The 26,670-nt window shown below is 44.8% G+C and overlaps 22 non-coding genes across 22 annotated transcripts; all 22 read right to left on the reverse strand.

Moving 5' to 3' along the window:
• Positions 1-1,586: 1,586 nt before the first annotated feature.
• Positions 1,587-1,668, reverse strand: trnas-gcu (transfer RNA serine (anticodon GCU)). The gene has a single exon. It is a non-coding gene; the product is annotated as a tRNA-Ser (tRNA).
• Positions 1,669-1,913: 245 nt separating this feature from the next.
• Positions 1,914-2,002, reverse strand: trnar-ucg (transfer RNA arginine (anticodon UCG)). Its single transcript is given in 2 exon segments — positions 1,914-1,949; positions 1,966-2,002. It is a non-coding gene; the product is annotated as a tRNA-Arg (tRNA).
• A 1,928-nt stretch (positions 2,003-3,930) lies between these two features.
• On the reverse strand, positions 3,931-4,012 carry trnas-gcu (transfer RNA serine (anticodon GCU)). The gene has a single exon. It is a non-coding gene; the product is annotated as a tRNA-Ser (tRNA).
• Positions 4,013-4,257: 245 nt separating this feature from the next.
• trnar-ucg (transfer RNA arginine (anticodon UCG)) lies at positions 4,258-4,346 on the reverse strand. Its single transcript is given in 2 exon segments — positions 4,258-4,293; positions 4,310-4,346. It is a non-coding gene; the product is annotated as a tRNA-Arg (tRNA).
• A 1,928-nt stretch (positions 4,347-6,274) lies between these two features.
• On the reverse strand, positions 6,275-6,356 carry trnas-gcu (transfer RNA serine (anticodon GCU)). Its single transcript has one exon. It is a non-coding gene; the product is annotated as a tRNA-Ser (tRNA).
• A 245-nt stretch (positions 6,357-6,601) lies between these two features.
• Positions 6,602-6,690, reverse strand: trnar-ucg (transfer RNA arginine (anticodon UCG)). Its single transcript is given in 2 exon segments — positions 6,602-6,637; positions 6,654-6,690. It is a non-coding gene; the product is annotated as a tRNA-Arg (tRNA).
• A 1,928-nt stretch (positions 6,691-8,618) lies between these two features.
• Positions 8,619-8,700, reverse strand: trnas-gcu (transfer RNA serine (anticodon GCU)). Its single transcript has one exon. It is a non-coding gene; the product is annotated as a tRNA-Ser (tRNA).
• A 245-nt stretch (positions 8,701-8,945) lies between these two features.
• trnar-ucg (transfer RNA arginine (anticodon UCG)) lies at positions 8,946-9,034 on the reverse strand. Its single transcript is given in 2 exon segments — positions 8,946-8,981; positions 8,998-9,034. It is a non-coding gene; the product is annotated as a tRNA-Arg (tRNA).
• A 1,928-nt stretch (positions 9,035-10,962) lies between these two features.
• trnas-gcu (transfer RNA serine (anticodon GCU)) lies at positions 10,963-11,044 on the reverse strand. Its single transcript has one exon. It is a non-coding gene; the product is annotated as a tRNA-Ser (tRNA).
• Positions 11,045-11,289: 245 nt separating this feature from the next.
• On the reverse strand, positions 11,290-11,378 carry trnar-ucg (transfer RNA arginine (anticodon UCG)). The gene is given in 2 exon segments: positions 11,290-11,325; positions 11,342-11,378. It is a non-coding gene; the product is annotated as a tRNA-Arg (tRNA).
• Positions 11,379-13,306: 1,928 nt separating this feature from the next.
• On the reverse strand, positions 13,307-13,388 carry trnas-gcu (transfer RNA serine (anticodon GCU)). The gene has a single exon. It is a non-coding gene; the product is annotated as a tRNA-Ser (tRNA).
• A 245-nt stretch (positions 13,389-13,633) lies between these two features.
• trnar-ucg (transfer RNA arginine (anticodon UCG)) lies at positions 13,634-13,722 on the reverse strand. The gene is given in 2 exon segments: positions 13,634-13,669; positions 13,686-13,722. It is a non-coding gene; the product is annotated as a tRNA-Arg (tRNA).
• Positions 13,723-15,650: 1,928 nt separating this feature from the next.
• On the reverse strand, positions 15,651-15,732 carry trnas-gcu (transfer RNA serine (anticodon GCU)). The gene has a single exon. It is a non-coding gene; the product is annotated as a tRNA-Ser (tRNA).
• A 245-nt stretch (positions 15,733-15,977) lies between these two features.
• trnar-ucg (transfer RNA arginine (anticodon UCG)) lies at positions 15,978-16,066 on the reverse strand. The gene is given in 2 exon segments: positions 15,978-16,013; positions 16,030-16,066. It is a non-coding gene; the product is annotated as a tRNA-Arg (tRNA).
• A 1,928-nt stretch (positions 16,067-17,994) lies between these two features.
• Positions 17,995-18,076, reverse strand: trnas-gcu (transfer RNA serine (anticodon GCU)). The gene has a single exon. It is a non-coding gene; the product is annotated as a tRNA-Ser (tRNA).
• Positions 18,077-18,321: 245 nt separating this feature from the next.
• On the reverse strand, positions 18,322-18,410 carry trnar-ucg (transfer RNA arginine (anticodon UCG)). The gene is given in 2 exon segments: positions 18,322-18,357; positions 18,374-18,410. It is a non-coding gene; the product is annotated as a tRNA-Arg (tRNA).
• Positions 18,411-20,338: 1,928 nt separating this feature from the next.
• trnas-gcu (transfer RNA serine (anticodon GCU)) lies at positions 20,339-20,420 on the reverse strand. Its single transcript has one exon. It is a non-coding gene; the product is annotated as a tRNA-Ser (tRNA).
• Positions 20,421-20,665: 245 nt separating this feature from the next.
• Positions 20,666-20,754, reverse strand: trnar-ucg (transfer RNA arginine (anticodon UCG)). The gene is given in 2 exon segments: positions 20,666-20,701; positions 20,718-20,754. It is a non-coding gene; the product is annotated as a tRNA-Arg (tRNA).
• A 1,928-nt stretch (positions 20,755-22,682) lies between these two features.
• On the reverse strand, positions 22,683-22,764 carry trnas-gcu (transfer RNA serine (anticodon GCU)). The gene has a single exon. It is a non-coding gene; the product is annotated as a tRNA-Ser (tRNA).
• Positions 22,765-23,009: 245 nt separating this feature from the next.
• Positions 23,010-23,098, reverse strand: trnar-ucg (transfer RNA arginine (anticodon UCG)). Its single transcript is given in 2 exon segments — positions 23,010-23,045; positions 23,062-23,098. It is a non-coding gene; the product is annotated as a tRNA-Arg (tRNA).
• Positions 23,099-25,026: 1,928 nt separating this feature from the next.
• trnas-gcu (transfer RNA serine (anticodon GCU)) lies at positions 25,027-25,108 on the reverse strand. The gene has a single exon. It is a non-coding gene; the product is annotated as a tRNA-Ser (tRNA).
• A 245-nt stretch (positions 25,109-25,353) lies between these two features.
• Positions 25,354-25,442, reverse strand: trnar-ucg (transfer RNA arginine (anticodon UCG)). Its single transcript is given in 2 exon segments — positions 25,354-25,389; positions 25,406-25,442. It is a non-coding gene; the product is annotated as a tRNA-Arg (tRNA).
• Between the last annotated feature and the right edge of the window lie 1,228 nt (positions 25,443-26,670).

Genomic DNA, 26,670 nt, shown 5'->3' on the forward strand with positions numbered 1-26,670 from the left:
TTACCCAGATGCAGAATGACCCTTGACTGACAGCAGTTCCCTTTTAAGAGAATAAAGTGAGATTTCGATCATCCCTGAAGGCAATTGTGCAGTGGGGCTCAGGACCACGCGGCGCAGAGACTGTTATTGAAGCCACAGGTGATAGACAAGGAGGGAGGGAAGGACGTAAAACCAGCCCATTCTGAAACACACAAACAAACTAATATTCCTTAACCTCCAAAGGCAGGTTTTGAAATTTCAAATTGGAAATCCGGGACAGACACCACATCCCTTTGAAACAGACACAGAATGATGAGGGTCTGATAGCACACCATTTTACAGAGACAGAGAATGATCTTGGACAGACAGCAAATCCCCTTAAAAGGGACACGGAAATAGAATGAATAAAAACAGATAAATATGTAAAACTCGGCAGGTCGTGCAGATTTTGTGGAGGAAGAATCCGGTTTCACGTTCTGTCGGATAATAATTGCGATATTTCAGGAAAAAGTTAAAGATTACAGATGTTTTCAACAAAAATAGCGCCTGGAAAAAATACGCAGCGAGAAATGTCAAATGGGAACGTTTGTGATGCAGCGGAACGAAGGAGTGATTAAATAATACATGGCACAATGGAGAAAGGCAAAGTGGGTGGTAATCGGGCAATAACGTAACAAAGGATGGTCCAGAGGAAGTGTTAGTGGGAATAGCAGAACCATTACCAGACAATGGGAGCGGTGCTTATCATCCGATACGTTGAACCTAATGTTGAGGCCAGAAGACGAGAACATGCTTACAATATAGGCTGTCACCGCCTTTTAATCAGACCAGGCAGCTTTGCCAGCCCGGATTGATTTCCTGTATGCTTTGAATTCGGCAGCCAAGGGACGAATTCAAAAAGCAGCTTCTCTCATCCTTTCAGCTCTAGAGAACCAGGACACACTCATATTCAGGGCAGAGGTGGAGATTGACGCTGAATGTATGCTTATCCCAATTGAGGTGAACCTATGCGTACAGACAGGAAGATATACTGATCAAGTATCGGCCGGAACCAAACAAGGCTTTCGGTTATCCAAAGAGTCACAGAGCCGAGTACCTCTGAGATATTTTAACTTTACTCAGTTTGGCGGGTTTCACTTTGCTCTGGGATTTGGATGCTGAGGGAACATCGGCGTAAAATCACACGTTTTAACGTGAAATACATCTGTTTTCTCACATGTCGAGCGGCTGTTAGAAGCGGAAATTTGAGTAAAACATGGCGGGGCTCGTCCGGGATTTGGCCCGTGACTCTCGCATTTCAAATGTGATCATTCCGAAGGGAGAATCATAACCGTGGACCAATGAGCCGCCGACAGTGAAAAGCGCAGCTCTCAGATTCTGACGGTGGTGAGAAATGATATTATGGCCCATCGTGCATGTGCTGTCTCTCAGATACCTATCTAATTAGTGCCCCTCGCCATTGTACTGCAACTGTTCTCCTTTTGACCAATATATTATTAATTTGAGACATGACATGAGGAAAGTACAGCATCCCTGTAAGTAAAAGGGGAATTTGGCGATGAGGTTAAATGTGAATGTCAAAAAGTGTTTAACCTGCAAGCCAACGACGACGAGAATGGGATTCGAACCCATGCGTGCAGAGCACAATGGATTAGCAGTCCATCGCCTTAACCTCTCGGCCACCTCGTCTCTGGTGTAAGATATCGTCAGCCATTCAATCTCCTGCTTTTTGTATCCAAATAGAAATAATGTGCAAGAAAGTCCACTTCACAGCTTGCTCTGCCCGTGCATGCAGATCGACAATGATGAAAACTTGCCATGAGATTCTTTGAGCAAACAGCCTTCCTTCACTTCAGGTGAGTGACTGGAAGAGATGGTTGGTTTCTCGGCAGAATCACAACAAAGAATATAAAATGTCTCGTAGCGAGCTAAGTTGACCGCGGCAGGACTCGAACCTGCAATCTTCTGATAACTTTGCGGTTGTCATCGAAGTCAGACGCCTTATCTATTAGGCCACGCGGCCGCTGCCAGCAACATTCATTGTGTTGTTGTATATATTGCGAGCAAATTCGGGGCAACTGCAATATCAAGGAGTGGATTTAGGAAAAGATGAGCATATTTCGAGTGAATGAACAGATGCACTGCGATCTGGGTGCGCACCGGCGCAGGCAACCCCAATGTAAATTGGAACACTATAGTTTAACAATTCGTTCATTGCAGCTGAAATCATACTCCTTCTCAAACAATACAGGATGACCCGGGTTTATGAGAAAATCCGTTTTAAAGGGAAAGATTATGAACCGGAACTGACAACCTGCCCATTTAAACAGACACAGAATGATCCGGAATTGCAAGGACATCCCTTTTACCCAGATGCAGAATGACCCTTGACTGACAGCAGTTCCCTTTTAAAAGAATAAAGTGAGATTTCGATCATCCCTGAAGGCAATTGTGCAGTGGGGCTCAGGACCACGCGGCGCAGAGACTGTTATTGAAGCCACAGGTGATAGACAAGGAGGGAGGGAAGGACGTAAAACCAGCCCAGTCTGAAACACACAAACAAACTAATATTCCTTAACCTCCAAAGGCAGGTTTTGAAATTTCAAATTGGAAATCCGGGACAGACAGCACATCCCTTTGAAACAGACACAGAATGATATGGGTCTGATAGCACACCATTTTACAGAGACAGAGAATGATCTTGGACACACAGCAAATCCCCTTAAAAGGGACACGGAAATAGAATGAATAAAAACAGATAAATATGTAAAACTCGGCAGGTCGTGCAGATTTTGTGGAGGAAGAATCCGGTTTCACGTTCTGTCGGATAATAATTGCGATATTTCAGGAAAAAGTTAAAGATTACAGATGTTTTCAACAAAAATAGCGCCTGGAAAAAATACGCAGCGAGAAATGTCAAATGGGAACGTTTGTGATGCAGCGGAACGAAGGAGTGATTAAATAATACATGGCACAATGGAGAAAGGCAAAGTGGGTGGTAATCGGGCAATAACGTAACAAAGGATGGTCCAGAGGAAGTGTTAGTGGGAATAGCAGAACCATTACCAGACAATGGGAGCGGTGCTTATCATCCGATACGTTGAACCTAATGTTGAGGCCAGAAGACGAGAACATGCTTACAATATAGGCTGTCACCGCCTTTTAATCAGACCAGGCAGCTTTGCCAGCCCGGATTGATTTCCTGTATGCTTTGAATTCGGCAGCCAAGGGACGAATTCAAAAAGCAGCTTCTCTCATCCTTTCAGCTCTAGAGAACCAGGACGCACTCATATTCAGGGCAGAGGTGGAGATTGACGCTGAATGTATGCTTATCCCAATTGAGGTGAACTTATGCGTACAGACAGGAAGATATACTGATCAAGTATCGGCCGGAACCAAACAAGGCTTTCGGTTATCCAACGAGTCACAGAGCCGAGTTCCTCTGAGATATTTTAACTTTACTCAGTTTGGCGGGTTTCACTTTGCTCTGGGATTTGGATGCTGAGGGAACATCGGCGTAAAATCACACGTTTTAACGTGAAATACGTCTGTTTTCTCACATGTCGAGCGGCTGTTAGAAGCGGAAATTTGAGTAAAACATGGCGGGGCTCGTCCGGGATTTGGCCCGTGACTCTCGCATTTCAAATGTGATCATTCCGAAGGGAGAATCATAACCGTGGACCAACGAGCCGCCGACAGTGAAAAGCGCAGCTCTCAGATTCTGACGGTGGTGAGAAATGATATTATGGCCCATCGTGCATGTGCTGTCTCTCAGATACCTATCGAATTAGTGCCCCTCGCCATTGTACTGCAACTGTTCTCCTTTTGACGAATATATTATTAATTTGAGACATGACATGAGGAAAGTACAGCATCCCTGTCAGTAAAAGGGGAATTTGGAGATGAGATGAAATGTGAATGTCAAAAAGTGTTTAACCTGCAAGCCAACGACGACGAGAATGGGATTCGAACCCATGCGTGCAGAGCACAATGGATTAGCAGTCCATCGCTTTAATCTCTCGGCCACCTCGTCTCTGCTGTAAGATATCGTCAGCCATTCAATCTCCTGCTTTTTGTATCCAAACAGAAATAATGTGCAAGAAAGTCCACTTCACAGCTTGCTCTGCCCGTGCATGCAGATCGACAATGATGAAAACTTGCCATGAGATTCTTTGAGCAAACAGCCTTCCTTCACTTCAGGTGAGTGACTGGAAGAGATGGTTGGTTTCTCGGCAGAATCACAACAAAGAATATAAAATGTCTCGTAGCGAGCTAAGTTGACCGCGGCAGTACTCGAATCTGCAATCTTCTGATAACTTTGCGGTTGTCATCGAAGTCAGACGCCTTATCCATTAGGCCACGCGGCCGCTGCCAGCAACATTCATTGTGTTGTTGTATATATTGCGAGCAAATTCGGGGCAACTGCAATATCAAGGAGTGGATTTAGGAAAAGATGAGCATATTTCGAGTGAATGAACAGATGCACTGCGATCTGGGTGCGCACCGGCGCAGGCAACCCCAATGTAAATTGGAACACTATAGTTTAACTATTCGGTCATTGCAGCTGAAATCATACTCCTTCTCAAACAATACAGGATGACCCGGGTTTATGAGAAAATACGTTTTAAAGGGAAAGATTATGAACCGGAACTGACAACCTGCCCATTTAAACAGACACAGAATGATCCGGGATTGCAAGGACATCCCTTTTACCCAGATGCAGAATGACCCTTGACTGACAGCAGTTCCCTTTTAAAAGAATAAAGTGAGATTTCGATCATCCCTGAAGGCAATTGTGCAGTGGGGCTCAGGACCACGCGGCGCAGAGACTGTTATTGAAGCCACAGGTGATAGACAAGGAGGGAGGGATGGACGTAAAACCAGCCCAGTCTGAAACACACAAACAAACTAATATTCCTTAATCTCCAAAGGCAGGTTTTGAAATTTCAAATTGGAAATCCGGGACAGACAGCACATCCCTTTGAAACAGACACAGAATGATGAGGGTCTGATAGCACACCATTTTACAGAGACAGAGAATGATCTTGGACAGACAGCAAATCCCCTTAAAAGGGACACGGAAATAGAATGAATAAAAACAGATAAATATGTAAAACTCGGCAGGTCGTGCAGATTTTGTGGAGGAAGAATCCGGTTTCACGTTCTGTCGGATAATAATTGCGATATTTCAGGAAAAAGTTAAAGATTACAGATGTTTTCAACAAAAATAGCGCCTGGAAAAAATACGCAGCGAGAAATGTCAAATGGGAACGTTTGTGATGCAGCGGAACGAAGGAGTGATTAAATAATACATGGCACAATGGAGAAAGGCAAAGTGGGTGGTAATCGGGCAATAACGTAACAAAGGATGGTCCAGAGGAAGTGTTAGTGGGAATAGCAGAACCATTACCAGACAATGGGAGCGGTGCTTATCATCCGATACGTTGAACCTAATGTTGAGGCCAGAAGACGAGAACATGCTTACAATATAGGCTGTCACCGCCTTTTAATCAGACCAGGCAGCTTTGCCAGCCCGGATTGATTTCCTGTATGCTTTGAATTCGGCAGCCAAGGGACGAATTCAAAAAGCAGCTTCTCTCATCCTTTCAGCTCTAGAGAACCAGGACGCACTCATATTCAGGGCAGAGGTGGAGATTGACGCTGAATGTATGCTTATCCCAATTGAGGTGAACCTATGCGTACAGACAGGAAGATATACTGATCAAGTATCGGCCGGAACCAAACAAGGCTTTCGGTTATCCAACGAGTCACAGAGCCGAGTACCTCTGAGATATTTTAACTTTACTCAGTTTGGCGGGTTTCACTTTGCTCTGGGATTTGGATGCTGAGGGAACATCGGCGTAAAATCACACGTTTTAACGTGAAATACGTCTGTTTTCTCACATGTCGAGCGGCTGTTAGAAGCGGCAATTTGAGTAAAACATGGCGGGGTTCGTCCGGGATTTGGCCCGTGACTCTCGCATTTCAAATGTGATCATTCCGAAGGGAGAATCATAACCGTGGACCAACGAGCCGCCGACAGTGAAAAGCGCAGCTCTGAGATTCTGACGGTGGTGAGAAATGATATTATGGCCCATCATGCATGTGCTGTCTCTCAGATACCTATCGAATTAGTGCCCCTCGCCATTGTACTGCAACTGTTCTCCTTTTGACAAATATATTATTAATTTGAGACATGACATGAGGAAAGTACAGCATCCCTGTCAGTAAAAGGAGAATTTGGAGATGAGATGAAATGTGAATGTCAAAAAGTGTTTAACCTGCAAGCCAACGACGACGAGAATGGGATTCGAACCCATGCGTGCAGAGCACAATGGATTAGCAGTCCATCGCCTTAACCTCTCGGCCACCTCGTCTCTGCTATAAGACATCGTCAGCCATTCAATCTCCTGCTTTTTGTATCCAAACAGAAATAATGTGCAAGAAAGTCCACTTCACAGCTTGCTCTGCCCGTGCATGCAGATCGACAATGATGAAAACTTGCCATGAGATTCTTTGAGCAAACAGCCTTCCTTCACTTCAGGTGAGTGACTGGAAGAGATGGTTGGTTTCTCGGCAGAATCACAACAAAGAATATAAAATGTCTCGTAGCGAGCTAAGTTGACCGCGGCAGTACTCGAACCTGCAATCTTCTGATAACTTTGCGGTTGTCATCGAAGTCAGACGCCTTATCCATTAGGCCACGCGGCCGCTGCCAGCAACATTCATTGTGTTGTTGTATATATTGCGAGCAAATTCGGGGCAACTGCAATATCAAGGAGTGGATTTAGGAAAAGATGAGCATATTTCGAGTGAATGAACAGATGCACTGCGATCTGGGTGCGCACCGGCGCAGGCAACCCCAATGTAAATTGGAACACTATAGTTTAACAATTCGGTCATTGCAGCTGAAATCATACTCCTTCTCAAACAATACAGGATGACCCGGGTTTATGAGAAAATCCGTTTTAAAGGGAAAGATTATGAACCGGAACTGACAACCTGCCCATTTAAACAGACACAGAATGATCCGGGATTGCAAGGACATCCCTTTTACCCAGATGCAGAATGACCCTTGACTGACAGCAGTTCCCTTTTAAGAGAATAAAGTGAGATTTCGATCATCCCTGAAGGCAATTGTGCAGTGGGGCTCAGGACCACGCGGCGCAGAGACTGTTATTGAAGCCACAGGTGATAGACAAGGAGGGAGGGAAGGACGTAAAACCAGCCCATTCTGAAACACACAAACAAACTAATATTCCTTAACCTCCAAAGGCAGGTTTTGAAATTTCAAATTGGAAATCCGGGACAGACAGCACATCCCTTTGAAACAGACACAGAATGATGAGGGTCTGATAGCACACCATTTTACAGAGACAGAGAATGATCTTGGACAGACAGCAAATCCCCTTAAAAGGGACACGGAAATAGAATGAATAAAAACAGATAAATATGTAAAACTCGGCAGGTCGTGCAGATTTTGTGGAGGAAGAATCCGGTTTCACGTTCTGTCGGATAATAATTGCGATATTTCAGGAAAAAGTTAAAGATTACAGATGTTTTCAACAAAAATAGCGCCTGGAAAAAATACGCAGCGAGAAATGTCAAATGGGAACGTTTGTGATGCAGCGGAACGAAGGAGTGATTAAATAATACATGGCACAATGGAGAAAGGCAAAGTGGGTGGTAATCGGGCAATAACGTAACAAAGGATGGTCCAGAGGAAGTGTTAGTGGGAATAGCAGAACCATTACCAGACAATGGGAGCGGTGCTTATCATCCGATACGTTGAACCTAATGTTGAGGCCAGAAGACGAGAACATGCTTACAATATAGGCTGTCACCGCCTTTTAATCAGACCAGGCAGCTTTGCCAGCCCGGATTGATTTCCTGTATGCTTTGAATTCGGCAGCCAAGGGACGAATTCAAAAAGCAGCTTCTCTCATCCTTTCAGCTCTAGAGAACCAGGACACACTCATATTCAGGGCAGAGGTGGAGATTGACGCTGAATGTATGCTTATCCCAATTGAGGTGAACCTATGCGTACAGACAGGAAGATATACTGATCAAGTATCGGCCGGAACCAAACAAGGCTTTCGGTTATCCAAAGAGTCACAGAGCCGAGTACCTCTGAGATATTTTAACTTTACTCAGTTTGGCGGGTTTCACTTTGCTCTGGGATTTGGATGCTGAGGGAACATCGGCGTAAAATGACACGTTTTAACGTGAAATACGTCTGTTTTCTCACATGTCGAGCGGCTGTTAGAAGCGGAAATTTGAGTAAAACATGGCGGGGCTCGTCCGGGATTTGGCCCGTGACTCTCGCATTTCAAATGTGATCATTCCGAAGGGAGAATCATAACCGTGGACCAATGAGCCGCCGACAGTGAAAAGCGCAGCTCTCAGATTCTGACGGTGGTGAGAAATGATATTATGGCCCATCGTGCATGTGCTGTCTCTCAGATACCTATCGAATTAGTGCCCCTCGCCATTGTACTGCAACTGTTCTCCTTTTGACGAATATATTATTAATTTGACACATGACATGAGGAAAGTACAGCATCCCTGTCAGTAAAAGGGGAATTTGGAGATGAGATGAAATGTGAATGTCAAAAAGTGTTTAACCTGCAAGCCAACGACGACGAGAATGGGATTCGAACCCATGCGTGCAGAGCACAATGGATTAGCAGTCCATCGCCTTAACCTCTCGGCCACCTCGTCTCTGCTATAAGATATCGTCAGCCATTCAATCTCCTGCTTTTTGTATCCAAACAGAAATAATGTGCAAGAAAGTCCACTTCACAGCTTGCTCTGCCCGTGCATGCAGATCGACAATGATGAAAACTTGCCATGAGATTCTTTGAGCAAACAGCCTTCCTTCACTTCAGGTGAGTGACTGGAAGAGATGGTTGGTTTCTCGGCAGAATCACAACAAAGAATATAAAATGTCTCGTAGCGAGCTAAGTTGACCGCGGCAGTACTCGAACCTGCAATCTTCTGATAACTTTGCGGTTGTCATCGAAGTCAGACGCCTTATCCATTAGGCCACGCGGCCGCTGCCAGCAACATTCATTGTGTTGTTGTATATATTGCGAGCAAATTCGGGGCAACTGCAATATCAAGGAGTGGATTTAGGAAAAGATGAGCATATTTCGAGTGAATGAACAGATGCACTGCGATCTGGGTGCGCACCGGCGCAGGCAACCCCAATGTAAATTGGAACACTATAGTTTAACAATTCGGTCATTGCAGCTGAAATCATACTCCTTCTCAAACAATACAGGATGACCCGGGTTTATGAGAAAATCCGTTTTAAAGGGAAAGATTATGAACCGGAACTGACAACCTGCCCATTTAAACAGACACAGAATGATCCGGGATTGCAAGGACATCCCTTTTACCCAGATGCAGAATGACCCTTGACTGACAGCAGTTCCCTTTTAAGAGAATAAAGTGAGATTTCGATCATCCCTGAAGGCAATTGTGCAGTGGGGCTCAGGACCACGCGGCGCAGAGACTGTTATTGAAGCCACAGGTGATAGACAAGGAGGGAGGGAAGGACGTAAAACCAGCCCATTCTGAAACACACAAACAAACTAATATTCCTTAACCTCCAAAGGCAGGTTTTGAAATTTCAAATTGGAAATCCGGGACAGACAGCACATCCCTTTGAAACAGACACAGAATGATGAGGGTCTGATAGCACACCATTTTACAGAGACAGAGAATGATCTTGGACAGACAGCAAATCCCCTTAAAAGGGACACGGAAATAGAATGAATAAAAACAGATAAATATGTAAAACTCGGCAGGTCGTGCAGATTTTGTGGAGGAAGAATCCGGTTTCACGTTCTGTCGGATAATAATTGCGATATTTCAGGAAAAAGTTAAAGATTACAGATGTTTTCAACAAAAATAGCGCCTGGAAAAAATACGCAGCGAGAAATGTCAAATGGGAACGTTTGTGATGCAGCGGAACGAAGGAGTGATTAAATAATACATGGCACAATGGAGAAAGGCAAAGTGGGTGGTAATCGGGCAATAACGTAACAAAGGATGGTCCAGAGGAAGTGTTAGTGGGAATAGCAGAACCATTACCAGACAATGGGAGCGGTGCTTATCATCCGATACGTTGAACCTAATGTTGAGGCCAGAAGACGAGAACATGCTTACAATATAGGCTGTCACCGCCTTTTAATCAGACCAGGCAGCTTTGCCAGCCCGGATTGATTTCCTGTATGCTTTGAATTCGGCAGCCAAGGGACGAATTCAAAAAGCAGCTTCTCTCATCCTTTCAGCTCTAGAGAACCAGGACACACTCATATTCAGGGCAGAGGTGGAGATTGACGCTGAATGTATGCTTATCCCAATTGAGGTGAACCTATGCGTACAGACAGGAAGATATACTGATCAAGTATCGGCCGGAACCAAACAAGGCTTTCGGTTATCCAAAGAGTCACAGAGCCGAGTACCTCTGAGATATTTTAACTTTACTCAGTTTGGCGGGTTTCACTTTGCTCTGGGATTTGGATGCTGAGGGAACATCGGCGTAAAATCACACGTTTTAACGTGAAATACATCTGTTTTCTCACATGTCGAGCGGCTGTTAGAAGCGGAAATTTGAGTAAAACATGGCGGGGCTCGTCCGGGATTTGGCCCGTGACTCTCGCATTTCAAATGTGATCATTCCGAAGGGAGAATCATAACCGTGGACCAATGAGCCGCCGACAGTGAAAAGCGCAGCTCTCAGATTCTGACGGTGGTGAGAAATGATATTATGGCCCATCGTGCATGTGCTGTCTCTCAGATACCTATCTAATTAGTGCCCCTCGCCATTGTACTGCAACTGTTCTCCTTTTGACCAATATATTATTAATTTGAGACATGACATGAGGAAAGTACAGCATCCCTGTAAGTAAAAGGGGAATTTGGCGATGAGGTTAAATGTGAATGTCAAAAAGTGTTTAACCTGCAAGCCAACGACGACGAGAATGGGATTCGAACCCATGCGTGCAGAGCGCAATGGATTAGCAGTCCATCGCCTTAACCTCTCGGCCACCTCGTCTCTGGTGTAAGATATCGTCAGCCATTCAATCTCCTGCTTTTTGTATCCAAATAGAAATAATGTGCAAGAAAGTCCACTTCACAGCTTGCTCTGCCCGTGCATGCAGATCGACAATGATGAAAACTTGCCATGAGATTCTTTGAGCAAACAGCCTTCCTTCACTTCAGGTGAGTGACTGGAAGAGATGGTTGGTTTCTCGGCAGAATCACAACAAAGAATATAAAATGTCTCGTAGCGAGCTAAGTTGACCGCGGCAGGACTCGAACCTGCAATCTTCTGATAACTTTGCGGTTGTCATCGAAGTCAGACGCCTTATCCATTAGGCCACGCGGCCGCTGCCAGCAACATTCATTGTGTTGTTGTATATATTGCGAGCAAATTCGGGGCAACTGCAATATCAAGGAGTGGATTTAGGAAAAGATGAGCATATTTCGAGTGAATGAACAGATGCACTGCGATCTGGGTGCGCACCGGCGCAGGCAACCCCAATGTAAATTGGAACACTATAGTTTAACAATTCGTTCATTGCAGCTGAAATCATACTCCTTCTCAAACAATACAGGATGACCCGGGTTTATGAGAAAATCCGTTTTAAAGGGAAAGATTATGAACCGGAACTGACAACCTGCCCATTTAAACAGACACAGAATGATCCGGAATTGCAAGGACATCCCTTTTACCCAGATGCAGAATGACCCTTGACTGACAGCAGTTCCCTTTTAAGAGAATAAAGTGAGATTTCGATCATCCCTGAAGGCAATTGTGCAGTGGGGCTCAGGACCACGCGGCGCAGAGACTGTTATTGAAGCCACAGGTGATAGACAAGGAGGGAGGGAAGGACGTAAAACCAGCCCATTCTGAAACACACAAACAAACTAATATTCCTTAACCTCCAAAGGCAGGTTTTGAAATTTCAAATTGGAAATCCGGGACAGACAGCACATCCCTTTGAAACAGACACAGAATGATGAGGGTCTGATAGCACACCATTTTACAGAGACAGAGAATGATCTTGGACAGACAGCAAATCCCCTTAAAAGGGACACGGAAATAGAATGAATAAAAACAGATAAATATGTAAAACTCGGCAGGTCGTGCAGATTTTGTGGAGGAAGAATCCGGTTTCACGTTCTGTCGGATAATAATTGCGATATTTCAGGAAAAAGTTAAAGATTACAGATGTTTTCAACAAAAATAGCGCCTGGAAAAAATACGCAGCGAGAAATGTCAAATGGGAACGTTTGTGATGCAGCGGAACGAAGGAGTGATTAAATAATACATGGCACAATGGAGAAAGGCAAAGTGGGTGGTAATCGGGCAATAACGTAACAAAGGATGGTCCAGAGGAAGTGTTAGTGGGAATAGCAGAACCATTACCAGACAATGGGAGCGGTGCTTATCATCCGATACGTTGAACCTAATGTTGAGGCCAGAAGACGAGAACATGCTTACAATATAGGCTGTCACCGCCTTTTAATCAGACCAGGCAGCTTTGCCAGCCCGGATTGATTTCCTGTATGCTTTGAATTCGGCAGCCAAGGGACGAATTCAAAAAGCAGCTTCTCTCATCCTTTCAGCTCTAGAGAACCAGGACACACTCATATTCAGGGCAGAGGTGGAGATTGACGCTGAATGTATGCTTATCCCAATTGAGGTGAACCTATGCGTACAGACAGGAAGATATACTGATCAAGTATCGGCCGGAACCAAACAAGGCTTTCGGTTATCCAAAGAGTCACAGAGCCGAGTACCTCTGAGATATTTTAACTTTACTCAGTTTGGCGGGTTTCACTTTGCTCTGGGATTTGGATGCTGAGGGAACATCGGCGTAAAATGACACGTTTTAACGTGAAATACGTCTGTTTTCTCACATGTCGAGCGGCTGTTAGAAGCGGAAATTTGAGTAAAACATGGCGGGGCTCGTCCGGGATTTGGCCCGTGACTCTCGCATTTCAAATGTGATCATTCCGAAGGGAGAATCATAACCGTGGACCAATGAGCCGCCGACAGTGAAAAGCGCAGCTCTCAGATTCTGACGGTGGTGAGAAATGATATTATGGCCCATCGTGCATGTGCTGTCTCTCAGATACCTATCGAATTAGTGCCCCTCGCCATTGTACTGCAACTGTTCTCCTTTTGACGAATATATTATTAATTTGACACATGACATGAGGAAAGTACAGCATCCCTGTCAGTAAAAGGGGAATTTGGAGATGAGATGAAATGTGAATGTCAAAAAGTGTTTAACCTGCAAGCCAACGACGACGAGAATGGGATTCGAACCCATGCGTGCAGAGCACAATGGATTAGCAGTCCATCGCCTTAACCTCTCGGCCACCTCGTCTCTGCTATAAGATATCGTCAGCCATTCAATCTCCTGCTTTTTGTATCCAAACAGAAATAATGTGCAAGAAAGTCCACTTCACAGCTTGCTCTGCCCGTGCATGCAGATCGACAATGATGAAAACTTGCCATGAGATTCTTTGAGCAAACAGCCTTCCTTCACTTCAGGTGAGTGACTGGAAGAGATGGTTGGTTTCTCGGCAGAATCACAACAAAGAATATAAAATGTCTCGTAGCGAGCTAAGTTGACCGCGGCAGTACTCGAACCTGCAATCTTCTGATAACTTTGCGGTTGTCATCGAAGTCAGACGCCTTATCCATTAGGCCACGCGGCCGCTGCCAGCAACATTCATTGTGTTGTTGTATATATTGCGAGCAAATTCGGGGCAACTGCAATATCAAGGAGTGGATTTAGGAAAAGATGAGCATATTTCGAGTGAATGAACAGATGCACTGCGATCTGGGTGCGCACCGGCGCAGGCAACCCCAATGTAAATTGGAACACTATAGTTTAACAATTCGGTCATTGCAGCTGAAATCATACTCCTTCTCAAACAATACAGGATGACCCGGGTTTATGAGAAAATCCGTTTTAAAGGGAAAGATTATGAACCGGAACTGACAACCTGCCCATTTAAACAGACACAGAATGATCCGGGATTGCAAGGACATCCCTTTTACCCAGATGCAGAATGACCCTTGACTGACAGCAGTTCCCTTTTAAGAGAATAAAGTGAGATTTCGATCATCCCTGAAGGCAATTGTGCAGTGGGGCTCAGGACCACGCGGCGCAGAGACTGTTATTGAAGCCACAGGTGATAGACAAGGAGGGAGGGAAGGACGTAAAACCAGCCCATTCTGAAACACACAAACAAACTAATATTCCTTAACCTCCAAAGGCAGGTTTTGAAATTTCAAATTGGAAATCCGGGACAGACAGCACATCCCTTTGAAACAGACACAGAATGATGAGGGTCTGATAGCACACCATTTTACAGAGACAGAGAATGATCTTGGACAGACAGCAAATCCCCTTAAAAGGGACACGGAAATAGAATGAATAAAAACAGATAAATATGTAAAACTCGGCAGGTCGTGCAGATTTTGTGGAGGAAGAATCCGGTTTCACGTTCTGTCGGATAATAATTGCGATATTTCAGGAAAAAGTTAAAGATTACAGATGTTTTCAACAAAAATAGCGCCTGGAAAAAATACGCAGCGAGAAATGTCAAATGGGAACGTTTGTGATGCAGCGGAACGAAGGAGTGATTAAATAATACATGGCACAATGGAGAAAGGCAAAGTGGGTGGTAATCGGGCAATAACGTAACAAAGGATGGTCCAGAGGAAGTGTTAGTGGGAATAGCAGAACCATTACCAGACAATGGGAGCGGTGCTTATCATCCGATACGTTGAACCTAATGTTGAGGCCAGAAGACGAGAACATGCTTACAATATAGGCTGTCACCGCCTTTTAATCAGACCAGGCAGCTTTGCCAGCCCGGATTGATTTCCTGTATGCTTTGAATTCGGCAGCCAAGGGACGAATTCAAAAAGCAGCTTCTCTCATCCTTTCAGCTCTAGAGAACCAGGACACACTCATATTCAGGGCAGAGGTGGAGATTGACGCTGAATGTATGCTTATCCCAATTGAGGTGAACCTATGCGTACAGACAGGAAGATATACTGATCAAGTATCGGCCGGAACCAAACAAGGCTTTCGGTTATCCAAAGAGTCACAGAGCCGAGTACCTCTGAGATATTTTAACTTTACTCAGTTTGGCGGGTTTCACTTTGCTCTGGGATTTGGATGCTGAGGGAACATCGGCGTAAAATCACACGTTTTAACGTGAAATACATCTGTTTTCTCACATGTCGAGCGGCTGTTAGAAGCGGAAATTTGAGTAAAACATGGCGGGGCTCGTCCGGGATTTGGCCCGTGACTCTCGCATTTCAAATGTGATCATTCCGAAGGGAGAATCATAACCGTGGACCAATGAGCCGCCGACAGTGAAAAGCGCAGCTCTCAGATTCTGACGGTGGTGAGAAATGATATTATGGCCCATCGTGCATGTGCTGTCTCTCAGATACCTATCTAATTAGTGCCCCTCGCCATTGTACTGCAACTGTTCTCCTTTTGACCAATATATTATTAATTTGAGACATGACATGAGGAAAGTACAGCATCCCTGTAAGTAAAAGGGGAATTTGGCGATGAGGTTAAATGTGAATGTCAAAAAGTGTTTAACCTGCAAGCCAACGACGACGAGAATGGGATTCGAACCCATGCGTGCAGAGCACAATGGATTAGCAGTCCATCGCCTTAACCTCTCGGCCACCTCGTCTCTGGTGTAAGATATCGTCAGCCATTCAATCTCCTGCTTTTTGTATCCAAATAGAAATAATGTGCAAGAAAGTCCACTTCACAGCTTGCTCTGCCCGTGCATGCAGATCGACAATGATGAAAACTTGCCATGAGATTCTTTGAGCAAACAGCCTTCCTTCACTTCAGGTGAGTGACTGGAAGAGATGGTTGGTTTCTCGGCAGAATCACAACAAAGAATATAAAATGTCTCGTAGCGAGCTAAGTTGACCGTGGCAGGACTCGAACCTGCAATCTTCTGATAACTTTGCGGTTGTCATCGAAGTCAGACGCCTTATCCATTAGGCCACGCGGCCGCTGCCAGCAACATTCATTGTGTTGTTGTATATATTGCGAGCAAATTCGGGGCAACTGCAATATCAAGGAGTGGATTTAGGAAAAGATGAGCATATTTCGAGTGAATGAACAGATGCACTGCGATCTGGGTGCGCACCGGCGCAGGCAACCCCAATGTAAATTGGAACACTATAGTTTAACAATTCGTTCATTGCAGCTGAAATCATACTCCTTCTCAAACAATACAGGATGACCCGGGTTTATGAGAAAATCCGTTTTAAAGGGAAAGATTATGAACCGGAACTGACAACCTGCCCATTTAAACAGACACAGAATGATCCGGAATTGCAAGGACATCCCTTTTACCCAGATGCAGAATGACCCTTGACTGACAGCAGTTCCCTTTTAAAAGAATAAAGTGAGATTTCGATCATCCCTGAAGGCAATTGTGCAGTGGGGCTCAGGACCACGCGGCGCAGAGACTGTTATTGAAGCCACAGGTGATAGACAAGGAGGGAGGGAAGGACGTAAAACCAGCCCAGTCTGAAACACACAAACAAACTAATATTCCTTAACCTCCAAAGGCAGGTTTTGAAATTTCAAATTGGAAATCCGGGACAGACAGCACATCCCTTTGAAACAGACACAGAATGATATGGGTCTGATAGCACACCATTTTACAGAGACAGAGAATGATCTTGGACACACAGCAAATCCCCTTAAAAGGGACACGGAAATAGAATGAATAAAAACAGATAAATATGTAAAACTCGGCAGGTCGTGCAGATTTTGTGGAGGAAGAATCCGGTTTCACGTTCTGTCGGATAATAATTGCGATATTTCAGGAAAAAGTTAAAGATTACAGATGTTTTCAACAAAAATAGCGCCTGGAAAAAATACGCAGCGAGAAATGTCAAATGGGAACGTTTGTGATGCAGCGGAACGAAGGAGTGATTAAATAATACATGGCACAATGGAGAAAGGCAAAGTGGGTGGTAATCGGGCAATAACGTAACAAAGGATGGTCCAGAGGAAGTGTTAGTGGGAATAGCAGAACCATTACCAGACAATGGGAGCGGTGCTTATCATCCGATACGTTGAACCTAATGTTGAGGCCAGAAGACGAGAACATGCTTACAATATAGGCTGTCACCGCCTTTTAATCAGACCAGGCAGCTTTGCCAGCCCGGATTGATTTCCTGTATGCTTTGAATTCGGCAGCCAAGGGACGAATTCAAAAAGCAGCTTCTCTCATCCTTTCAGCTCTAGAGAACCAGGACGCACTCATATTCAGGGCAGAGGTGGAGATTGACGCTGAATGTATGCTTATCCCAATTGAGGTGAACTTATGCGTACAGACAGGAAGATATACTGATCAAGTATCGGCCGGAACCAAACAAGGCTTTCGGTTATCCAACGAGTCACAGAGCCGAGTTCCTCTGAGATATTTTAACTTTACTCAGTTTGGCGGGTTTCACTTTGCTCTGGGATTTGGATGCTGAGGGAACATCGGCGTAAAATCACACGTTTTAACGTGAAATACGTCTGTTTTCTCACATGTCGAGCGGCTGTTAGAAGCGGAAATTTGAGTAAAACATGGCGGGGCTCGTCCGGGATTTGGCCCGTGACTCTCGCATTTCAAATGTGATCATTCCGAAGGGAGAATCATAACCGTGGACCAATGAGCCGCCGACAGTGAAAAGCGCAGCTCTCAGATTCTGACGGTGGTGAGAAATGATATTATGGCCCATCGTGCATGTGCTGTCTCTCAGATACCTATCGAATTAGTGCCCCTCGCCATTGTACTGCAACTGTTCTCCTTTTGACGAATATATTATTAATTTGACACATGACATGAGGAAAGTACAGCATCCCTGTAAGTAAAAGGGGAATTTGGCGATGAGGTTAAATGTGAATGTCAAAAAGTGTTTAACCTGCAAGCCAACGACGACGAGAATGGGATTCGAACCCATGCGTGCAGAGCACAATGGATTAGCAGTCCATCGCCTTAACCTCTCGGCCACCTCGTCTCTGGTGTAAGATATCGTCAGCCATTCAATCTCCTGCTTTTTGTATCCAAATAGAAATAATGTGCAAGAAAGTCCACTTCACAGCTTGCTCTGCCCGTGCATGCAGATCGACAATGATGAAAACTTGCCATGAGATTCTTTGAGCAAACAGCCTTCCTTCACTTCAGGTGAGTGACTGGAAGAGATGGTTGGTTTCTCGGCAGAATCACAACAAAGAATATAAAATGTCTCGTAGCGAGCTAAGTTGACCGCGGCAGGACTCGAACCTGCAATCTTCTGATAACTTTGCGGTTGTCATCGAAGTCAGACGCCTTATCCATTAGGCCACGCGGCCGCTGCCAGCAACATTCATTGTGTTGTTGTATATATTGCGAGCAAATTCGGGGCAACTGCAATATCAAGGAGTGGATTTAGGAAAAGATGAGCATATTTCGAGTGAATGAACAGATGCACTGCGATCTGGGTGCGCACCGGCGCAGGCAACCCCAATGTAAATTGGAACACTATAGTTTAACAATTCGTTCATTGCAGCTGAAATCATACTCCTTCTCAAACAATACAGGATGACCCGGGTTTATGAGAAAATCCGTTTTAAAGGGAAAGATTATGAACCGGAACTGACAACCTGCCCATTTAAACAGACACAGAATGATCCGGAATTGCAAGGACATCCCTTTTACCCAGATGCAGAATGACCCTTGACTGACAGCAGTTCCCTTTTAAAAGAATAAAGTGAGATTTCGATCATCCCTGAAGGCAATTGTGCAGTGGGGCTCAGGACCACGCGGCGCAGAGACTGTTATTGAAGCCACAGGTGATAGACAAGGAGGGAGGGAAGGACGTAAAACCAGCCCAGTCTGAAACACACAAACAAACTAATATTCCTTAACCTCCAAAGGCAGGTTTTGAAATTTCAAATTGGAAATCCGGGACAGACAGCACATCCCTTTGAAACAGACACAGAATGATATGGGTCTGATAGCACACCATTTTACAGAGACAGAGAATGATCTTGGACACACAGCAAATCCCCTTAAAAGGGACACGGAAATAGAATGAATAAAAACAGATAAATATGTAAAACTCGGCAGGTCGTGCAGATTTTGTGGAGGAAGAATCCGGTTTCACGTTCTGTCGGATAATAATTGCGATATTTCAGGAAAAAGTTAAAGATTACAGATGTTTTCAACAAAAATAGCGCCTGGAAAAAATACGCAGCGAGAAATGTCAAATGGGAACGTTTGTGATGCAGCGGAACGAAGGAGTGATTAAATAATACATGGCACAATGGAGAAAGGCAAAGTGGGTGGTAATCGGGCAATAACGTAACAAAGGATGGTCCAGAGGAAGTGTTAGTGGGAATAGCAGAACCATTACCAGACAATGGGAGCGGTGCTTATCATCCGATACGTTGAACCTAATGTTGAGGCCAGAAGACGAGAACATGCTTACAATATAGGCTGTCACCGCCTTTTAATCAGACCAGGCAGCTTTGCCAGCCCGGATTGATTTCCTGTATGCTTTGAATTCGGCAGCCAAGGGACGAATTCAAAAAGCAGCTTCTCTCATCCTTTCAGCTCTAGAGAACCAGGACGCACTCATATTCAGGGCAGAGGTGGAGATTGACGCTGAATGTATGCTTATCCCAATTGAGGTGAACTTATGCGTACAGACAGGAAGATATACTGATCAAGTATCGGCCGGAACCAAACAAGGCTTTCGGTTATCCAACGAGTCACAGAGCCGAGTTCCTCTGAGATATTTTAACTTTACTCAGTTTGGCGGGTTTCACTTTGCTCTGGGATTTGGATGCTGAGGGAACATCGGCGTAAAATCACACGTTTTAACGTGAAATACGTCTGTTTTCTCACATGTCGAGCGGCTGTTAGAAGCGGAAATTTGAGTAAAACATGGCGGGGCTCGTCCGGGATTTGGCCCGTGACTCTCGCATTTCAAATGTGATCATTCCGAAGGGAGAATCATAACCGTGGACCAACGAGCCGCCGACAGTGAAAAGCGCAGCTCTCAGATTCTGACGGTGGTGAGAAATGATATTATGGCCCATCGTGCATGTGCTGTCTCTCAGATACCTATCGAATTAGTGCCCCTCGCCATTGTACTGCAACTGTTCTCCTTTTGACGAATATATTATTAATTTGAGACATGACATGAGGAAAGTACAGCATCCCTGTCAGTAAAAGGGGAATTTGGAGATGAGATGAAATGTGAATGTCAAAAAGTGTTTAACCTGCAAGCCAACGACGACGAGAATGGGATTCGAACCCATGCGTGCAGAGCACAATGGATTAGCAGTCCATCGCTTTAATCTCTCGGCCACCTCGTCTCTGCTGTAAGATATCGTCAGCCATTCAATCTCCTGCTTTTTGTATCCAAACAGAAATAATGTGCAAGAAAGTCCACTTCACAGCTTGCTCTGCCCGTGCATGCAGATCGACAATGATGAAAACTTGCCATGAGATTCTTTGAGCAAACAGCCTTCCTTCACTTCAGGTGAGTGACTGGAAGAGATGGTTGGTTTCTCGGCAGAATCACAACAAAGAATATAAAATGTCTCGTAGCGAGCTAAGTTGACCGCGGCAGTACTCGAATCTGCAATCTTCTGATAACTTTGCGGTTGTCATCGAAGTCAGACGCCTTATCCATTAGGCCACGCGGCCGCTGCCAGCAACATTCATTGTGTTGTTGTATATATTGCGAGCAAATTCGGGGCAACTGCAATATCAAGGAGTGGATTTAGGAAAAGATGAGCATATTTCGAGTGAATGAACAGATGCACTGCGATCTGGGTGCGCACCGGCGCAGGCAACCCCAATGTAAATTGGAACACTATAGTTTAACTATTCGGTCATTGCAGCTGAAATCATACTCCTTCTCAAACAATACAGGATGACCCGGGTTTATGAGAAAATACGTTTTAAAGGGAAAGATTATGAACCGGAACTGACAACCTGCCCATTTAAACAGACACAGAATGATCCGGGATTGCAAGGACATCCCTTTTACCCAGATGCAGAATGACCCTTGACTGACAGCAGTTCCCTTTTAAAAGAATAAAGTGAGATTTCGATCATCCCTGAAGGCAATTGTGCAGTGGGGCTCAGGACCACGCGGCGCAGAGACTGTTATTGAAGCCACAGGTGATAGACAAGGAGGGAGGGAAGGACGTAAAACCAGCCCAGTCTGAAACACACAAACAAACTAATATTCCTTAACCTCCAAAGGCAGGTTTTGAAATTTCAAATTGGAAATCCGGGACAGACAGCACATCCCTTTGAAACAGACACAGAATGATGAGGGTCTGATAGCACACCATTTTACAGAGACAGAGAATGATCTTGGACAGACAGCAAATCCCCTTAAAAGGGACACGGAAATAGAATGAATAAAAACAGATAAATATGTAAAACTCGGCAGGTCGTGCAGATTTTGTGGAGGAAGAATCCGGTTTCACGTTCTGTCGGATAATAATTGCGATATTTCAGGAAAAAGTTAAAGATTACAGATGTTTTCAACAAAAATAGCGCCTGGAAAAAATACGCAGCGAGAAATGTCAAATGGGAACGTTTGTGATGCAGCGGAACGAAGGAGTGATTAAATAATACATGGCACAATGGAGAAAGGCAAAGTGGGTGGTAATCGGGCAATAACGTAACAAAGGATGGTCCAGAGGAAGTGTTAGTGGGAATAGCAGAACCATTACCAGACAATGGGAGCGGTGCTTATCATCCGATACGTTGAACCTAATGTTGAGGCCAGAAGACGAGAACATGCTTACAATATAGGCTGTCACCGCCTTTTAATCAGACCAGGCAGCTTTGCCAGCCCGGATTGATTTCCTGTATGCTTTGAATTCGGCAGCCAAGGGACGAATTCAAAAAGCAGCTTCTCTCATCCTTTCAGCTCTAGAGAACCAGGACGCACTCATATTCAGGGCAGAGGTGGAGATTGACGCTGAATGTATGCTTATCCCAATTGAGGTGAACCTATGCGTACAGACAGGAAGATATACTGATCAAGTATCGGCCGGAACCAAACAAGGCTTTCGGTTATCCAACGAGTCACAGAGCCGAGTACCTCTGAGATATTTTAACTTTACTCAGTTTGGCGGGTTTCACTTTGCTCTGGGATTTGGATGCTGAGGGAACATCGGCGTAAAATCACACGTTTTAACGTGAAATACGTCTGTTTTCTCACATGTCGAGCGGCTGTTAGAAGCGGCAATTTGAGTAAAACATGGCGGGGTTCGTCCGGGATTTGGCCCGTGACTCTCGCATTTCAAATGTGATCATTCCGAAGGGAGAATCATAACCGTGGACCAACGAGCCGCCGACAGTGAAAAGCGCAGCTCTGAGATTCTGACGGTGGTGAGAAATGATATTATGGCCCATCATGCATGTGCTGTCTCTCAGATACCGATCGAATTAGTGCCCCTCGCCATTGTACTGCAACTGTTCTCCTTTTGACAAATATATTATTAATTTGAGACATGACATGAGGAAAGTACAGCATCCCTGTCAGTAAAAGGAGAATTTGGAGATGAGATGAAATGTGAATGTCAAAAAGTGTTTAACCTGCAAGCCAACGACGACGAGAATGGGATTCGAACCCATGCGTACAGAGCACAATGGATTAGCAGTCCATCGCCTTAACCTCTCGGCCACCTCGTCTCTGCTATAAGACATCGTCAGCCATTCAATCTCCTGCTTTTTGTATCCAAACAGAAATAATGTGCAAGAAAGTCCACTTCACAGCTTGCTCTGCCCGTGCATGCAGATCGACAATGATGAAAACTTGCCATGAGATTCTTTGAGCAAACAGCCTTCCTTCACTTCAGGTGAGTGACTGGAAGAGATGGTTGGTTTCTCGGCAGAATCACAACAAAGAATATAAAATGTCTCGTAGCGAGCTAAGTTGACCGCGGCAGTACTCGAACCTGCAATCTTCTGATAACTTTGCGGTTGTCATCGAAGTCAGACGCCTTATCCATTAGGCCACGCGGCCGCTGCCAGCAACATTCATTGTGTTGTTGTATATATTGCGAGCAAATTCGGGGCAACTGCAATATCAAGGAGTGGATTTAGGAAAAGATGAGCATATTTCGAGTGAATGAACAGATGCACTGCGATCTGGGTGCGCACCGGCGCAGGCAACCCCAATGTAAATTGGAACACTATAGTTTAACAATTCGGTCATTGCAGCTGAAATCATACTCCTTCTCAAACAATACAGGATGACCCGGGTTTATGAGAAAATCCGTTTTAAAGGGAAAGATTATGAACCGGAACTGACAACCTGCCCATTTAAACAGACACAGAATGATCCGGGATTGCAAGGACATCCCTTTTACCCAGATGCAGAATGACCCTTGACTGACAGCAGTTCCCTTTTAAGAGAATAAAGTGAGATTTCGATCATCCCTGAAGGCAATTGTGCAGTGGGGCTCAGGACCACGCGGCGCAGAGACTGTTATTGAAGCCACAGGTGATAGACAAGGAGGGAGGGAAGGACGTAAAACCAGCCCATTCTGAAACACACAAACAAACTAATATTCCTTAACCTCCAAAGGCAGGTTTTGAAATTTCAAATTGGAAATCCGGGACAGACAGCACATCCCTTTGAAACAGACACAGAATGATGAGGGTCTGATAGCACACCATTTTACAGAGACAGAGAATGATCTTGGACAGACAGCAAATCCCCTTAAAAGGGACACGGAAATAGAATGAATAAAAACAGATAAATATGTAAAACTCGGCAGGTCGTGCAGATTTTGTGGAGGAAGAATCCGGTTTCACGTTCTGTCGGATAATAATTGCGATATTTCAGGAAAAAGTTAAAGATTACAGATGTTTTCAACAAAAATAGCGCCTGGAAAAAATACGCAGCGAGAAATGTCAAATGGGAACGTTTGTGATGCAGCGGAACGAAGGAGTGATTAAATAATACATGGCACAATGGAGAAAGGCAAAGTGGGTGGTAATCGGGCAATAACGTAACAAAGGATGGTCCAGAGGAAGTGTTAGTGGGAATAGCAGAACCATTACCAGACAATGGGAGCGGTGCTTATCATCCGATACGTTGAACCTAATGTTGAGGCCAGAAGACGAGAACATGCTTACAATATAGGCTGTCACCGCCTTTTAATCAGACCAGGCAGCTTTGCCAGCCCGGATTGATTTCCTGTATGCTTTGAATTCGGCAGCCAAGGGACGAATTCAAAAAGCAGCTTCTCTCATCCTTTCAGCTCTAGAGAACCAGGACACACTCATATTCAGGGCAGAGGTGGAGATTGACGCTGAATGTATGCTTATCCCAATTGAGGTGAACCTATGCGTACAGACAGGAAGATATACTGATCAAGTATCGGCCGGAACCAAACAAGGCTTTCGGTTATCCAAAGAGTCACAGAGCCGAGTACCTCTGAGATATTTTAACTTTACTCAGTTTGGCGGGTTTCACTTTGCTCTGGGATTTGGATGCTGAGGGAACATCGGCGTAAAATGACACGTTTTAACGTGAAATACGTCTGTTTTCTCACATGTCGAGCGGCTGTTAGAAGCGGAAATTTGAGTAAAACATGGCGGGGCTCGTCCGGGATTTGGCCCGTGACTCTCGCATTTCAAATGTGATCATTCCGAAGGGAGAATCATAACCGTGGACCAATGAGCCGCCGACAGTGAAAAGCGCAGCTCTCAGATTCTGACGGTGGTGAGAAATGATATTATGGCCCATCGTGCATGTGCTGTCTCTCAGATACCTATCGAATTAGTGCCCCTCGCCATTGTACTGCAACTGTTCTCCTTTTGACGAATATATTATTAATTTGAGACATGACATGAGGAAAGTACAGCATCCCTGTCAGTAAAAGGGGAATTTGGAGATGAGATGAAATGTGAATGTCAAAAAGTGTTTAACCTGCAAGCCAACGACGACGAGAATGGGATTCGAACCCATGCGTGCAGAGCACAATGGATTAGCAGTCCATCGCCTTAACCTCTCGGCCACCTCGTCTCTGCTATAAGATATCGTCAGCCATTCAATCTCCTGCTTTTTGTATCCAAACAGAAATAATGTGCAAGAAAGTCCACTTCACAGCTTGCTCTGCCCGTGCATGCAGATCGACAATGATGAAAACTTGCCATGAGATTCTTTGAGCAAACAGCCTTCCTTCACTTCAGGTGAGTGACTGGAAGAGATGGTTGGTTTCTCGGCAGAATCACAACAAAGAATATAAAATGTCTCGTAGCGAGCTAAGTTGACCGCGGCAGGACTCGAACCTGCAATCTTCTGATAACTTTGCGGTTGTCATCGAAGTCAGACGCCTTATCCATTAGGCCACGCGGCCGCTGCCAGCAACATTCATTGTGTTGTTGTATATATTGCGAGCAAATTCGGGGCAACTGCAATATCAAGGAGTGGATTTAGGAAAAGATGAGCATATTTCGAGTGAATGAACAGATGCACTGCGATCTGGGTGCGCACCGGCGCAGGCAACCCCAATGTAAATTGGAACACTATACTTTAACAATTCGGTCATTGCAGCTGAAATCATACTCCTTCTCAAACAATACAGGATGACCCGGGTTTATGAGAAAATACGTTTTAAAGGGAAAGATTATGAACCGGAACTGACAACCTGCCCATTTAAACAGACACAGAATGATCCGGGATTGCAAGGACATCCCTTTTACCCAGATGCAGAATGACCCTTGACTGACAGCAGTTCCCTTTTAAAAGAATAAAGTGAGATTTCGATCATCCCTGAAGGCAATTGTGCAGTGGGGCTCAGGACCACGCGGCGCAGAGACTGTTATTGAAGCCACAGGTGATAGACAAGGAGGGAGGGAAGGACGTAAAACCAGCCCAGTCTGAAACACACAAACAAACTAATATTCCTTAACCTCCAAGGCAGGTTTTGAAATTTCAAATTGGAAATCCGGGACAGACAGCACATCCCTTTGAAACAGACACAGAATGATGAGGGTCTGATAGCACACCATTTTACAGAGACAGAGAATGATCTTGGACAGACAGCAAATCCCCTTAAAAGGGACACGGAAATAGAATGAATAAAAACAGATAAATATGTAAAACTCGGCAGGTCGTGCAGATTATGTGGAGGAAGAATCCGGTTTCACGTTCTGTCGGATAATAATTGCGATATTTCAGGAAAAAGTTAAAGATTACAGATGTTTTCAACAAAAATAGCGCCTGGAAAAAATACGGAGCGAGAAATGTCAAATGGGAACGTTTGTGATGCAGCGGAACGAAGGAGTGATTAAATAATACATGGCACAATGGAGAAAGGCAAAGTGGGTGGTAATCGGGCAATAACGTAACAAAGGATGGTCCAGAGGAAGTGTTAGTGGGAATAGCAGAACCATTACCAGACAATGGGAGCGGTGCTTATCATCCGATACGTTGAACCTAATGTTGAGGCCAGAAGACGAGAACATGCTTACAATATAGGCTGTCACCGCCTTTTATTCAGACCAGGCAGCTTTGCCAGCCCGGATTGATTTCCTGTATGCTTTGAATTCGGCAGCCAAGGGACGAATTCAAAAAGCAGCTTC

This window comes from Pristiophorus japonicus, unplaced genomic scaffold (assembly GCF_044704955.1).
Source record: "Pristiophorus japonicus isolate sPriJap1 unplaced genomic scaffold, sPriJap1.hap1 HAP1_SCAFFOLD_168, whole genome shotgun sequence".
Lineage (NCBI taxonomy): Eukaryota > Metazoa > Chordata > Chondrichthyes > Pristiophoridae > Pristiophorus > Pristiophorus japonicus.